The 15,919-nt window shown below is 49.2% G+C and overlaps 1 protein-coding gene across 5 annotated transcripts in view; it reads left to right on the top strand.

The window, feature by feature from the left end:
- PAK5 (p21 (RAC1) activated kinase 5) overlaps positions 1–15,919 on the top strand; it is a 175,216-nt gene that overhangs the window by 81,695 nt on the left and 77,602 nt on the right. The window contains exon 1 of one of the 5 annotated variants that reach the window (XM_062610525.1): positions 2,864–3,003. The exons of 2 other annotated variants lie outside the window; for them this stretch is intronic. The gene's annotated coding sequence lies outside the window, so the exon portion shown is untranslated. Of the gene's footprint in view, positions 1–2,863; positions 3,004–15,919 lie in introns of those variants that run through there. 2 more of the 5 variants (XM_062610499.1, XM_062610506.1) reach the window with 2 other exon arrangements.

Here is a 15,919-nt window from a genome sequence, read left to right as displayed (position 1 = left end):
CAGAGGTTCTGAACAGCTTTATGCTGTATTTTTGACTGTGTCTGTCCCTGCTCAGCCCCCTTCCAGCAAGGAGAGTGCTCAGCTTCTCATACTGGTGCTGCCCACCACCACCACGTCTGGGTTTGGAGACTGAAGCAGGCACTTTGCTGTCCCAGCCAACACTAAACACTGGGTGCTGTCTGACCAAAGGGAGGTGATCTCATCTCCCAGCGTTAGGTAGAGCAAGGATTAAGGGGAAAATGAAGAAGGTATAAGCAAACATTATGAGTAATGGGAAAGTACATTTCATAGAATCACAGAATGGTTCGGGTTGGAAGGAGCCTTAAAGCTCATCTAGTTCCAACCCCCTGCCATGGGCAGGGACACCTTCCACTAGAGCAGGTTGCTCCAAGCCCTGTCCAACCTGGCTGTGAACACTGCCGGGGATGGGGCAGTCACAGCTTCTCTGGACACCCTGTGCCAGCGCCTCAGCATCCTCAAAGCGAACAATTTCTTTCTTGTATCTAACCTGAGTCTATCGTCTTTCAGCTTAAAGCCATTCCCTGTTGTCCTATCTCTAAATACCCTTGTAAAAAGTCCCTCTCCAGATTTCCTAGTCTCCTTTCACCAAATCCTCACAAAGACCCATTCGGGGGGAAAAGCAATTGCCTGTTCTCTCTTTGTTTTCAGTCCCTGATGGGTTTCTCAGATTTGAGTGAACTGAAGGGAAGAACATCTTCCTGTGCATCCCAAGGAGAAATGGGACTGTATGTAATGGACTTAGAACTGTATCAACCCATCCAGCTTCAAGTTTTTTCTTCCTGGGGATCTTCACCTGCAGGTGCCCCCAAACAGCTCTTCGCTGTCCATGCTCCATGTTTCCTGGTAGGGGTGATTTATGGTCATCCATCAGCACACACACTGCCACCTCCCTCCTGATTTCGCTGTGGAAGGGCCAATATGTACCTTTATCATACGGTTGTCTGTATAAAATACATATATAATGACTGTGGTCCAAGTGCAGAAGGAAGTGGGTGGATGGATGGGTGTATATATGGGTGAGTATATGGGGGGGCTGGTTGCTGAGTTGGGATGTGGATAGGAGAGTGGATTGGTGCATGGGTGGGTGATGTGTTGAGAAATGGGTGCATAAATTGGGGTGCTTGTGGCTGGATATATGGGAGATGGGTTGGTGCAAGCATGGGTGGGCAGTATGTGGCTGCAGGAGTGCAGGGTTGGTGCACAAGCTGGTGCATGCATTTGGGTTAGTACACGCATTTGTGCATGGGTGGGTTGGTGCATGCATGGATAGATGGATTGGTGTGTGCATGGATGGGTAGGATTGGCACCTGCATAGGTGAGGGCACAAGCTGGAGTGTGTGTGCATTGGTTGTTGCATGAATGGATGGATGGATTGGTTTGCGCATGGGTGGATGGATTGATGCAAGCATGGGTGAGTGCACAAGTTGGCTCATTTGTGGGTGGCTGCATGGATGGATGGGTGGGTGCACACAGGGTTGGGTGGGTTGGTGCATGGTTGGGTGTGTTGGTTGATGCATGGATGGATGGATTGGCTGGTGCATGGATGGATGGGTGGGTTGGTGCACACAGGGTTGGATGTGTTGGCTGGTGCATGGATAGATGGATTGGCTGGTGCATGGATGAATGGATTGGCTGGTGCATGGATGGATGGATTGGCTAGTGCACGGATGGATGGATTGGCTGGTGCACGGATGGATGGATTGGCTGGTGCACGGATGGATGGATGGATTGGCTGGTGCACGGATGGATGGATGGATTGGCTGGTGCATGGATGGATGGAATGGCTGGTGCATGGATAGATGGATTGGCTGGTGCATGGATGTATGGGTGGCTTGATGCACACAGGGTTGGATGTGTTGGCTGGTGCATGGATGAATGGATTGGCTGGTGCATGGATGGATGGGTGGGTTGGTGCACACAGGGTTGGGCATGTTGGTTGGTGCATGGATGGATGGATTGGGTGGTGCACTAATGGATAGATGGGTTGATGTGCAAATGGGTGGATGGATGGGTTGGTGCATGCAGGTTTGGGTGTGTTGGTTGGTGCATGGATGGCTGGATTGGCTGGTGCATGGATGGATTGGTTGGTGCATGGATGGCTGGATTGGCTGGTGCATGGATGGATGGATGGGTTGGTGCACACCGGGTTGGGTGTGTTGGCTGGGGCATGGATGGATGGATGGGTTGGTGCATCCAGGGTTGGGTGTGTTGGTTGGTGCATGGATGGATGGATGGGTTGGTGCACACCGGGTTGGGTGTGTTGGCTGGGGCATGGATGGCTGGATTGGCTGGTGTATGGATGGATGGATGGGTTGGTGCACGCAGGGTTGGGTGTGTTGGTTGGTGCATGGATGGCTGGATTGGCTGGTGCATGGATGGATGGATGGATGGGTTGGTGCACACCGGGTTGGGTGTGTTGGTTGGTGCATGGATGGCTGGATTGGCTGGTGGATGGATGGATGGATGGATGGATGGATGGATGGATGGATGGATGGATGGATGGGTTGGTGCACACCGGGTTGGGTGTGTTGGTTGATGCATGGATGGCTGGATTGGCTGGTGGGTGGATGGATGGATGGATGGGTTGGTGCATCCAGGGTTGGGTGTGTTGGCTGGGGCATGGATGGATGGATGGGTGTGTTGGTGGCCGCAGCGGTGTGTGTGTGTGTGTGTCACCGCTGCCCGGTCGTAGGCCCCCCCCCCCCAGATGTTAGGGCAGATGTTGGGGGGGGGGAGCTCGCGACCCCGCAGCGCTCGCTCCGCGCGCGCAGGCACGCGCTGGGCGGGGCGCTGTTCCCGCGCAGGGGGCGGAGCCTCGCCCCGCCCCGGGCTCAGCGCGCGCGGGGGGCGGGCGACGGCGGCACCTGCGGGTCGGGACGGGCCGTGCCGCGCGGAGCCGAGCGGAGCCGAGCGGCGGCCGCGGCCCGGATGTAGCCGGCGCGGGAACATGGCGCTGGGGGCGGCGTGACGGCGGCGGCCGAGGTAGGGGCGGCGGGGCCGGGATCCGCGCAAGGGGGAGGCTCGACCTTGCGGGGCCGCGGTGCTGGCAGCCGGTGCTTGGAGACAAAGGCGCGTCCCGGGCATCCCCTCGCCCACCTGAGCGGGGCGGGCCGAGGCGCGGAGGGCTGGCGCCGGGCGAGCGGGGCTGCCCGAGGGTCGGCGGCGCTGGCTGCGCCTTGAGCACCTCGGCGGGGCTGTTGGCCGCAACAATGGCTTTTGTTGTAAGAGAGGCGTTTTGGTTTGTGCCCGTGTATTGCCTGAAGTTGCTCCCAACTTTCCGTGCATGCCGTGTGCCGCTGGGTCTCGCCCGAGCGCTCCACACGCACCCGTGTACCTCTGACCGCTGGTGGGTTTGCGTGTAGAGGGTTAGAAACGCCTGCGGTCGGCTCCGTTCGTGTGTCTGTGTGCGTTAAGCCTCAGAGCATCGTAGCTGGATAAACCGAGCTGCAGAGGGACTGCCGTGCTGGAATACCGCTCCAGCACCAGCCCAGGTCTGGGTATCGATCAGACCTAGAGGATTTCTTACAGCGCGCAGGCTGCCCGCCTCCCCCTTTGTTACACACCAGCCCTCTGTTAGCGTAAAGAAACAATAGGCATTTTTATTTCTTCCCCAATAGTCAGTGTCAGACCGAATGTGCTGTCATTGCCCTTAGGATACAATTCCCACCAACTCGAGAGGGGCCAGCAGCGAGACCACCCCGCTGGCAGCATTTCCCTTCATTGTAGGATTTGCTTTCATACGCTTTAGCATCTGCAAAATGAAGGCAGAGAGTTGGTACCTGTGGTGGGATAGGGCTGTGTGGTCCTTGCTGCACACACAGCACTTAGGGAATCATCGCTCCGGATTTATTGCCCTTATTGTGCCGGGAAACTTTAAATACCACTGCTGAGGACTGGAGTAGGAGCCACGCTCCTCTGCCCTGTGCTGAAGGTGTTGGTACAGTGCTGTGAGCATTGTACATCTCTTGTTGTGTGCAGAATGCATTGGAGCTCTGGTGAGCCACTCTGGATGTCTGCTGAGGGTGATGCTTCTGACACAGAGAGTGGGTTCGGTGTTACCTGTGGGGCTTCCTGGCTGTCTGCACCCCCATAGTCGGCTTGAGCAGAAGCTGTGGAAGCTTTTCTGTTTCCATTTGAGGTTCACAAAATGGCCCTTTGCATTTCTGCTTTCTTCCTGCTGAAGTGTTGCTGCACGGTGGTTACTGACTCGTCGATTCCCCCTATGGTGAGCAGATGCTCGCCTGTTTGTAGGTGGGGATGGAGGGACCTGTGGGGCAGAGCACTGGTGTCAGAGGTGCTGCTGCTGCAGCAGCAGGTACAGCTTCGGGAGTTACTCACTGTGGTTTGCCTTACTGGCTGTGGGCTAGTCAGGGTTTTGTTTGTAGCTCCTCTTAGGTTGATGGAAGGTCTTTGTTCAGTGTGTGATTATGGTTTTGTGCTGTGATTTGGGATGAACTGAGTGAAAACATGGCTTGAATCAAGGGAAAGACTTGCTTTCATGTTGAGCGTGCTGAAGCTGGACTTTCTGCTCCTTCAAATGTGTTCATAAATGGGTTTGATCCAGGTGAAACTGCTCCTTCAAGCAGAGATTAATTTCATCAGGAGGTGTTAGACCAGTCTGCCCTAGTCCTGCCTTCCCTTGGTGCAGAAGCTCCAAGTGCTGTTACTCACTTTTGCAGTCTTTTAACCTTATTCTATGGAAATGAGGGATTACCAGTGACTGTGTGTTGCTCAGCTGAGGCAGCTGTTCATCCTCTTAATAGCGGGGCTCAGAGTGGTCGTTTCTGCACAGAGAAGTGATGTTGTGAAGAACCCCCCTTACAAGTCATCAGTGAATCCCCTTGGCAACACGCTCACAGAGCCAGACCCAGTAAATCCCATGGCTCATTCCATGCCCTTGTTACTTTGGCCACCCCTGTTTGCTTCTCAAGGGCTTTATTTTCCCTCTTCCCTGAACATCTTCATCAATCACAGATACTCACAGTAGGTCAATATCTGACTTTCAGTGAAGTCTGAGCACCCCAATGGCTGATTCTAAAACGGAATTGCATAATGAGCAAGGTTCTTGGAAGGCGTTTTATTTCCCAACTGCTATTTGCCAAAGTAACAGTTATTTGGGCACCTAATTACTTGGAAAAATTATAATTAAGAAATAAAATGACCCCAGATTTGCTGCTGAAATAAAGGGGGCAAACTGTTCTCTTTGACGTTAGTTGGGGCATGGAGTTTGGGTTTAAAACTGAGTTGAAGGAGACTCCAGCTCACGTGGCTGAAGCCCAGGAGGTGATGCTGGCACAGATCTGTCAGGGTGCTGCACTCCGTCGGGGAGGTATGGAAAACAAAAGAGGAACAGGAGCGGAAGAACGCCTGCATCTCTGCTCCTCCTGTCTGATCACACTCGACACTTAAATCCAGTTATTGCTTTGAAGCTGCTCCAGTTAAGGATCTGAAGTGTTTGGCATCCTCTTGTTCCAATACATAAACTCGCTCCGGTCCTACCGGTTTGCTCTGCAGAAGCTACAAACAGAAGTGTACCGCATGGCACGCGTTGGAGCTGCTAACAGGTGTCTGTGGGTAAAGCAGCTGAGCTGTGCATCAAATATGCATAAAGCTCAAACAACAACCTGCTGGTAAAACACCTCCTCAGGATCCCTGCTCCTGGTGTCAGTGTTTGTGGCTCCCGGTGCTCTTTGACACCACTGGAGTGGTGCTGGAGGTGTTTCTGGGGCTGTTTGCTTTGCTTCTCGCTGATCTCAGTGGAGTTGGTCTGTGGGGTCTGCTGTGGCGTTGGGCCAGGTTTCCCAAGGTGAAACCAAGTGAACCTTCTGTCATTATGGGAAGGGATGGGTGGTGACTGCAGATGGGTAAACCCAGAAACACCAAGATGGAAACTGCATGTGGTTTATTATGGAATCCCAGAATGGTTTGGGTTGGAAGGAGCCTTAAAGCTCATCCAGTTCCAACCCCTGCCACGGGCAGGGACACCTTCGCTAGAACACGTTGCTACAAGCCCCTGTGTCCAACCTGGCCTTGAACACTGCCAGGGATGGGGCAGCCACAGCTTCTCTGGGCACCCTGTGCCAGCGCCTCAGCACCCTCACAATAAAGAACTTCTTCCTCATACCTAATCTCATGTCAGTTTAAAGCCCTTCCCCCTTGTCCTGTTGCTGCATGTCCTTTCATCCTTCACACCTGGAGGACATACGCTTTTTACCATTTTCCAATTATACTCTTATGATTTTCCATCAATTCTAATCTATTGAACATTTCCATACAATCTTGCTATTCTCAACTGCAGTTTGAAGTATGAAAGGTGTTTTTACACAACTGTCTGCTCGAAAGCCATGTCATGACCAACAGAGCCTCCGTCCAACCTTGCACCTTCTCCAGTGTCTGATACGGGTTTGTCCCTTCCTCAGTAGGAGCTTCGTAAGGTACCTGCCTTCTCTGTAAATACAAAGGTTGATATTTTGAGATGATTTCCCCCATTAAATCCAGCTTTGGTTAGTGTTGAGCTGCACCAGGGTGCTGCCTGATGCACAACTGCGCTGGCTTCATTAGCAGGGGAAAAGAGCTGAAAACTGGAATGTCTCAAAAACGCCAACGACAGTGCAAAAACCCCAGTTAGTTATGAGGCCATCTAACAGGCAACTCCCCCCCCCCCTGCAGAGCAAGTTTCAACGCTCGCTAATGATATTTAATGTTCAGGTAACTCTAATTAAGCCTTTAATCCATCAGGCCACAGAGATTCACTGGAGATGTGCTGTTAGTGCTGGTGTGTCAGCTGCCTGTACCAAGCGCAGCAGTGCTCAGTGTTGTGCTCGGAGGGCTGGCCCCACAACCGACACAACAGAGTATTTTCTATCTAAATGAATGTTTAACTGCTTTTTCCTTTCTTTTCCTGAGAGAAGCATCTCCAAGGGCAGGACTGCTGTTGGGGCTTCAGGGCTGAGACCTGCTGTAGAGTGTGGTTCTTGCGTGGTTCAGCCATGCCTGTTGAGAGCAGCCCCAGCACAGAAGTCAGTGTTGAGCCGTGTCTTGTGCCTTAAAGGTTCAAGGAGTATCCCTTTCCAAGCAGTGCCTGTGAGAGCAGTGATGGGAGAGGCACGTGCTCCCATTGCATCCTGCAGAGCCAGCCATGACATACCAAGTCTGCTGGTTTGCCTCTTTCCCAACTATTTTTTCCTTTTCCTGAGCCGCGTACAAGTGCTGCCACTTGTGGAAGGAGCATCTGGTGGATGTACAAAGGTTTCATTGCAGACAGAGCTTGGATGTCTTAAAATCAAGCCAGTGAAACAAAACTCTGTGAATCAAGTTGTTAACTTCTGCAGGCTGGGCTGTAGCTTCCTATTTCTGACCTTTCTAAGCAGCACTTTTATTAAAACATGAGCTGTATATACAAATTAATGTTTATGTCTTGCAGACCACCTAACTTATGGTCCTTGTGGGCTGTAAGGACATGTAGTGAGCCCTGTTTTCACCCTGCCACAAGGTGCACTCTGTGCATTGCAGTGTGCTGGTATTAGGATAGCCAAAGCATGGAGAAGAGTGGCGTGACTCACCCAGGGGCATGCAGTGATGGAGAGCACAAGTGAAACCGCAGCTCCCATCGTTTTCCTTGTGGGCTGTCCTGTCTTCGCTCTGTTGTGGCTCTGCTGTGGATCTCGCCGGTGGCATGTGTCACTGCCTGCAGCAGGACACGCTGCTCCGGTGTCACAGGGGTGAGGGGTTTGATTTTGCTGAACAAAGATGCTTGTCCAGAAATAGGTTAAGCCAAGGAACGTGGGTGCCAAAAATAGCGATAGAGATTTTCCTTTCTCCAAGTGTGTGTTAGATGTATTGTTCCCTGCTGGAGGCAGCTGGAAGAGTAGGAGAGGTACTGCAGCTATACGGAATAGTGGAAGGAGGCATGCATGGTCACCTCTTATGGAGGAAAACCCTGTGTTAGATATCACTGTTACTTTGCATTACTGTGTGTTTCTACAATGTTAATAAATACGCAGTGTCACTAAACCGCTCCGTTAGCAAAAGTTCTGCTGTTTGCCTAGCAGTGAAGGTACCCCAGAAAGGGAATGATGGAGAGATCCCTGGTGACAAAGGAGAGGACAAAAGAAATGCCAACACACTGAAACTGGAACAAATAAATGGTACAGGAATGATCCTGGTGATAGCCCCTATAAACCTTTTATTGTGACATGCTCTGCTGCCTCTGAATGACTGACTCTTCCCAAACTGGAGGCAGTAAAAACTGCACAGTGGCTTTCCCCTCTGCCTTCAGCCAGGTCAGTTGGGCAGTAGTTATTAAGATTTATTTCCTGGCATTCTCCACAGGCATTTTCGTAGCATTAAGTTGAACTCCAGCTTCCCCATTCCCTGAGTTGGATGCATGCAGAGAGGACAGAGCTAATTCCTTGCACTGCAGCTATTTAAGGCGCTGGGCTGAGCATGGAGTCAGGAGGCATGGTGGCTCTAATCTGGGCTGAGCTGCTGGCTGAGCACCTCAAGAGGTTATTTAACCTCAGTGTGCCACTGCTTCCCGCTGGGGAACAGGAGGGATTGTGGCAATTGCCTTTGGAAAGCACTTTCAGGTGTTTCGCTTTAGTCCTTTTTCCATAGATGCAGAACTATCCGGTCCAGGCTGTCCATCCCAGGAGGTTTTTAGTACTTTACAGGATTATAACAACAATGGTTAATGCCTTGTTGGGTTATTTGGGCCACATAAATATGTTTAAAAGATTTATCATGACTCTCCCAGCCACTACTCACAGAAGGGCTCTTAAGGTACACCTGAAGGACATAGAAATGACACATGGTTCTGACCAGTTACTGACCTCTTCATAACATGCAAGTAAAACGTAACAATGCTTAAATGGTTGCATTCTTAACCAAATCATACCTTTGCCACAGAAACCTGGGTTTGCATCTGTTGAGCTTGTCCCTTCCTTCAATGTAAAGACCCCAAAAGCAACAGATTTGCTGCTTTTCTCATAGGCTTTGGAGGGTATTTGGGTTTGTGCTTTGCAGAAGGGGGTGTGAGGTGTCCCTGCCTATGGCAGGGGGGTGGAACTGGGTGATCTCAAGGTCCTTTCCAGCCCAAACGATTCTATGATTGCCTAGACTGAAGAAGGAGGAAGGTTTTCCTGACAGCAAGGTGAGCACAAAGTAAATGCTCCCCGAGCTGTGCCTCTGTCCCAGACTTTGAAGCATACAGGAAGGAATAATGGTCCATGACTTTATCTCTGTTGCACACACTCAACTCCTCTCTTCCAAATAGCAAAACTTCTTCCTATTTATGCTTTGTGTCACAGGGTAAAAATAATGAAAGGGCAGAAAACCCCTTTGCTGAACTGCAGCCGAAACCAGTGCATGGATGGAAAAGGATCTGTGGAGCACAGTGCTGTTAGTGGGGAGGCACCATCCACACCATGGGATGTGCTGGCAGGGTATGGGGAAGCTGTATTATTACCAGGCATTTTTTGTTGGAAACATAAAGTTTAGTGTGCTACTGGGAAGTGCTCCAGTGCCAAGGCAGTGGCTGTAATCTAAGCCACTGCCTGCTGTAGGAAACCTCCGGGTGCTCCCATGTTTTATGCAGGAGCTCAAAATGATGCATCCTAAAGCCAGGGAGTCTATTGCATCTTCCCAGCACGAGGGATATGGGCTCTGTAAGCATGTGTTGAGAGGCCTGGCTGCCAAAATAGTTCAGTGTTGCTATGGTGGTTGCAGGTGGTGATTGCCTTTTAAGTTCTTGCTCTCTGTTCTGACGTTTTTAGGGCAGTCAATGAAGGATGGGAAGTAGAAAAGCAAACAAATGGGAAAAATCCCGTGTCTAGATGTCTGTAATTGCATCTGTGTGGCTCGATGGAGAGAGCCCCATCCTACTGGAAGTTAGGGAGGGATTGGCAGTGAATGAAAGTAGTTATTGGCAATAGCTCTTGTGCCAAGACTGAGTTCTGATGATAGGGCTCAGCTTAAAGCAGATGGTGTAATACATACCCTGAAAACTGTTTTGGGGAAACGTGCAAACCCACGTGCCTTGCGTGCCATAGAGGGTTTACTCCTAGGGGTGAGACAGGAAGAACCCTCACTTGAATGGAGGTGAGAGTGGACACCTGGTACTGGGAAGCAAGAGAAATGCTCTTTTGAGGCAAGGCTCTTATCAGGGGCACAAGTGTGTCCTCAGTTTTCATTCTAATAGAGATAATGTACCAAAATTGCCAGAAATGGAGCATTCATCCCACATCTGTGCTTTCCCTACCCAATCTCTTTGAGGACCAGCTCTTAGCACTGTCAGGATTCACAGGAAGAGTAAGTAGGACTTTCCAAGTACTTAAGAAGTACAAGGCCTGAGGTAAATAATTTAAACGCTGATGCAGAGCATTGCCAGCTGAAAAGTGACTTCTCATCTCTTAACAGGCTGACAATAAGGGTTTTTTTTCCTCTTTTTGGGAAAAGGAGCATGGAATGTGTCACCCATCAGCAGGGCTGCTTCCTTCCAAGAGAAAGGTTTGCTCTAACAAGCTTAAGTTAAAGCCTTTAAAGGGCTTCTTCTTGGGCAATCCAGTCTGAATTTGGGCATCACCAGTGCAACAGCCCCCTGGGATTGTTGTAAGGTGGGAAACCAATACCCCTGTGGCTCATGTTTCTTATAAACTCCTGTTTGAAGAAGCGTTTTGACTGTTTCCTCAGTATCTGGTAGGACTTGGTCCATAGCATTTTGTTGCTGCTTTTTTTTGTGCAGCAACCTGATGCTGCTGTTTGTGAGGAACCTTTAACTGAGGGCTAAAGGGTTTTTGGGTGGTTTTGTTCTATTACTCTTGCCATTTTTATTCTAATACAATTTATCTTCCTGTTTACTTTGCTCTTTGGTGTCTCTCTTGTACTGATGTAACAGCATCTTGCTATTGCTCCTCAGTTTCCAATTGTGTAAAAAATAGGAAAACAGTCAACTCTTCTGATTTAGCTAGAAATTAAATTGCAACTGTTGTTTTTTTTCCCATGGGCTTAATGGGAAAATTGGTGATAATTGCTAACCAGTGCTTTTAGAAGACTTTTTTTTTCCAAATGGGTGAAAGACTGTCAAGCTATCAGTCAAGACAAAGATTGGATAATGCTCCATTCCCCTGACAAGTTTCCTTTATTATATTAAGCATCTGCTTTGCTCTGTAAATCTGAGCTGCTCAAAATTTGCCCTTTAATGTTTACTTTCCCCATCCTTTCTCAGTATTACTTAAGTAGTTTTGGTATAGCTGTACAGCGTAGTCAAATACGTGTAATAATCTAAGAAGAAAATAACTTGAAGGTGTAACTTAATATCATGGTGGTCTTGAACATTTTTCCATTCCCTTTCCTTGTCACTCTGTGATGCTCCCACCAGCACTTGCTGAAGCCAGTGACCAGCCTTAGGTCAGGCTTTATGGTGTATTAAAGCCAGCGTGGTGCTTTGAGTTACACGAACATTTGTGGTCCTTATGGACTTTGCTTAGAACACAGGGCATTTAATTTTCTCTTTCCTTCCTTTTAAAGCAAATTTGGAGAGCAAATTGGAGATTTTCTTGCAATCCCCTGATTCCAGAGGCATGGGGTTTTCACAGAAACTGTTAAAAGAGCGAGATTTATAATAAAAGCAGATCCTGGGCCATGCTGAGTAGTGTTTCTCCACAGTACTGCCTGCTCTTTTCATGGGTCTGGGTATAAAGCAGCATGAAACAGAATTTATCTCTACTCCAGGCACTGCTGGCATTGCATAAAAAGCATCATGAATGTACAGAGCTGGTGCAAAGCAGAACAGTCTTCCTTCCCCAACCATTCCTCCACCTCCAACAGGATTTGCGTGTTGAAAACCATTGCTTCCCACCAAGAAGGTGTGGAGTTAGCATGTCTGTAACAGTATCCACTACTCAGGCTGGGCAGAGGATGGAAAACCACTCCAGCAATGTTCCCATCCTGCTGGGAGAGGAAATACCAGTGCCAGTGCTGTGCAAGGACCAAGTGTGGTATTGGTTTTGTCATCAGTAACACTAAGAATTGCCATGATGTCACAGCAGAGCATTGCAATCGTCATGGCAAATGCTGAGGAAAAATAAGAATGTAGAAATAACATCTCCCTTGGCCTGCAGATAAATCAAAGCTTTAGCCCTTGATCTCCCATTGCTCACTAGCCTGGAACATAAATCCAAGGGTTTATCATTAAGCTTAACGGGTCATAAAATCTGGGCTATTTTGGTGGTAGTTGCAGAGATTTGCAGTCCAGGCAGAAAGCGGGCTCTAAGCCGCTGGCTCTTGTGTAACTGGGTAAATAGCAAGCTTCAAATAATACTATAAAGCTATCAAATGTAATAACTAATGCAGTCAGGCAGGAGTTCAGGGAGGGAGCCTCCCTCATGACAAGCTTGCCCCGATGACCATAAGAGGCCCCGCTTCAGAAAGACCTTTTAATACCAACATTAAGCCCATTTGCTTTCCTGTAAGTCAGGTATGTGCTTCCAGTTTGGTTCGCGTGTAGCACTTTGTCTTCTGCCCAGCACGACTTTCTTCAGTGTGGGCCCAAGGGAGCAAGGAGCGAAAAACCAGGAACAGGGAAGCAAAAATGACTCCCTTACTTTGTCATCACAGTTTAAATATTTATTACAGCACTTCACGGTGAGCTGGTAAATACATGATAGTATATTATGTAATAGTAATAGAGTTCTACACGTAGGAGCCTTCACTGCTGCCCATTTGTAGTAAATCTTCAGTGCCATCCAGAGCAAGGCCATGTAAAAGCCATGCCTCTTCTTTCCCCCTCTGTTATTCTGTGTAAAGTGGGAATTAGCTGTTTATTGGTGGTTGTAATCACGTGGGGTTTAGAATTGCTCTTCATCTCTTAAGCAAGATTTTGGCTAAGAGTCCTGTAAAAGTTGATGGCTCTGAACTTGTGAGTGAGCAGCAGATCTGGTGTGTGCAGGGGAAGGGATTTGGACCATCTGTTGGGTTACTTAACAGTTCAAAGTAGCTTTTGTAAGAGTTGTAGAGTATTAGAGTATGTAGAGTATCCCATTTGTACTGTGCTGCTTCAGAGGAGGGGAGTCAGTTGTGCCTTGACTGAGGATATCCGAGTTGGACTGAAGTTTGGGATGGGGGCATAGCTTCCTTGAGACTTTACTGCTAAATGCTGACAATAAAGACAGAAATCTGTAGAGTTGACTTTGGGATAAGTAAGAGGGTAGCCCTGTGTAGGAAACCTTATGTGTTTGGCTGTTGCCATAATTTGGGTGACATGCCGTGGCAGGACAAGGCAAATCCCTCCCCTGACCATGACAGCCTGTGGTGATCCGTGCTGCCCACAGCTAATGCTGTCCAAGAGAGGTCTGTGGCTTGAACAGCAGGGGAATGTGGAGGTTTCCAATTGTATGGTCCCAGATTTCAGTCCAAGGATCAGTTCCTTGAGTTATTTTAGCATAAATACTCGAATTAAACTGGAGTTATGCTCTTAAACAGAGGTGTGTGCATTGGTGCCTTAATGAATCAAGGAGAGATTCCCTTCACTCCCCTAACTCTTAAAGACAGACACTGGGGACCTGTGGTTAGTTATAGTTCAAAATTGCAGAAAAAACCCTTAGAGTTAAGGGACAAGTAAGTTAGAGATGATTTGTGCTTGGCATGTGAGTGCTACATTATGCCATGGTGCCTTTCCTAGTAGTACTGTATGTGCTCGGGAAGACACTTTGGGGGTCTGTGCCAATAAAACCCAGCCTTGGAAGAACATTGTGTGAGTGGATGAGAAAACAAGCCACCAGCATGAGCACTGAACCAACGGGTATCAGGATCACGGGTGGGTGGGATGCAGGTCCACATGCAGGGATTGAGCGTGTGCAGGACTTGGGTAAGTTCTTTGCATGGTCACAGGGAGATGAAGTGTACGGCAGGTACTGGATTATGTGAAGTACACCCATGTGTGTTTACAAGAAACAGTTGCTGGATGATCACAACTATTATCTTAGTCTTTACCAAAGACATCATAAGGATGCCAGGTGGGGAAGCGAGACCTGCCAAAATCAAGCAGCAGCAGTAGAAGTTGCTGACTTTATTTTGAGCCTTTGCATATGCAGGCAGCTCTAATTGTGTGTGCTGTTTCATACACAAGATTGAGCACGGTGCAGCAGTTGTTTCTTCATTTATTGTCTCTCAGTACCCACTGGTGGAAACTTCCAGTGCTTTGGCTGAGCAAGGCACAAGTGTCCCGACCCACAGAGCAGCATGGGTTCTTAAAGGATGAGACACAGACAGGGTCCATCAGCTCCCACAGTTCAGTCTTTCCCTAATGCCACATTGCTGGAGGCTGGAAAGTCTGTGCTGAAGATCTGGTGATGTTTTAGTTCATTTGGTGCAGTTTGGAAAGCAGAAGCCATAGTGGGGCATGTGGCTTTGCTTGGAGATGTTACCTTGCTTTGACCATGGTGCCTCTGCCCAGTAAAGCTTTGATCTTGCTGCAGTGATTCTGCAAACACTCTACTTGGATTCCAGACCTCAGGAGGCCATAAGAGTCCTGCCCTTTGTGGGATCTGGACCTGAAAATTTCCTTGTACATATGGAAGGGTGGTGGGATGGGTGTACCTTGGGTTTGAGTTTGGTCCGTGGGACGAGCTGGGTCTCACCTCCCTTTTATATTGTATCTGTCAGCTTCAAAATCCCCCCGACTTTGCTCTCTCTCTCCTTTCCTAAGAAAACACTGACTGCTTCTGAATCCTGCTGCTTTATATAGGCTCCTTTTCCTCCCCCTCTCACCACACGCTGCCTCTTCTCCCCCACCCCAGTTACTAAAATCTCCTCTCCCCGATGCATCATCTTCGTCGCAGCTCTCTCATCATCTGCAGGCTGAAAGCAGAGCACGGTCGAGGGAGAAGGAATGACCCTGAACCCCCCCTTAAGTTTTCAAGTGGTTGAAAGTTGTCTGATCAAAGGCTGTGTGCGGGAGCCTCTCCTGCTCTTTGCTTCCTCCATCCTTTATCTGGTTGTGCTTTCTCCTCACTCCCAGCTTTGCCTTTCCAGATAAGAGGCACTGCCAAGTACACCGGTGTATAAATACAGATTGCAGAATTCCTGCAGTCAGGGTGGTTGGTGCCTTCAGGAATGTGGGAAGCGCTTTGGCAGGGAGAAAAGAAACAGGAGAGTGAGGAATTTTGGAAAGATGGGTAAAACAGAGAGGGAAAATGCAAAATGACAAAGCTCAGCTGAGTCGGCTGGTGAGAAATAGTTATCTTGATTGCTGCAGTAATCGAGTCGTGATTGAGGAATTCCAGAGGAGGCCATGAAGATGCTCTGAGGGCTGGAACAGCTCTGCTCTGGAGCCAGGTTGAGAGAGCTGGGCTGGTTCAGCCTGGAGAAGAGAAGGTGCCAGGGAGACCTTGTAATGGACTTCCAGTACCTAAAGGGAGCCCACAAGAAATCTGAAGAGGGGCTTTAGACAAGGGCCTGTAGGGACAGGACAAGGGGCAATGGTTTTAACCTGCCAGAAGGGAAATTGAGATGAGACATTAGGAATAAGTTCTCCCCTGTGAGGGTGCTGAGGTGCTGGCACAGGGTGCCCAGAGAAGCTGTGGCTGCCCCATCCCTGGCAGTGTTCAAGGCCAGGCTGGAAGGGGCTTGGAGCACCCTGCTCTAGTGGAAGGTGTCCCTGCCCTTGGCAGGGGCTGGAACTGGATGAGCTTTAAGGTCCCTTCCCTTAAGGGGCACGGATCTCCTCCAGCCAGGGTAAGTCTGACACATTGGTCAGTGTTTGGAGAGAGGATAAAACCAGGCAAAGTATTTGGGTCAGTGCCCAATAGAAGTATTAGGAGTGACATGGCAAGTTTGTTTTGATGTAATCTGGGCTTAATCACTGGTGTTGACTGTATTGAAGGCTTCCAGGTCCAACAAG

This window comes from Pezoporus occidentalis, unplaced genomic scaffold (assembly GCF_034315485.1).
Source record: "Pezoporus occidentalis ecotype Australia unplaced genomic scaffold, CSIRO_AGI_Poc_V1 ctg10, whole genome shotgun sequence".
NCBI lineage: Eukaryota > Metazoa > Chordata > Aves > Psittaciformes > Psittacidae > Pezoporus > Pezoporus occidentalis.
This window is presented reverse-complemented; position numbering and strand designations above follow the sequence as displayed.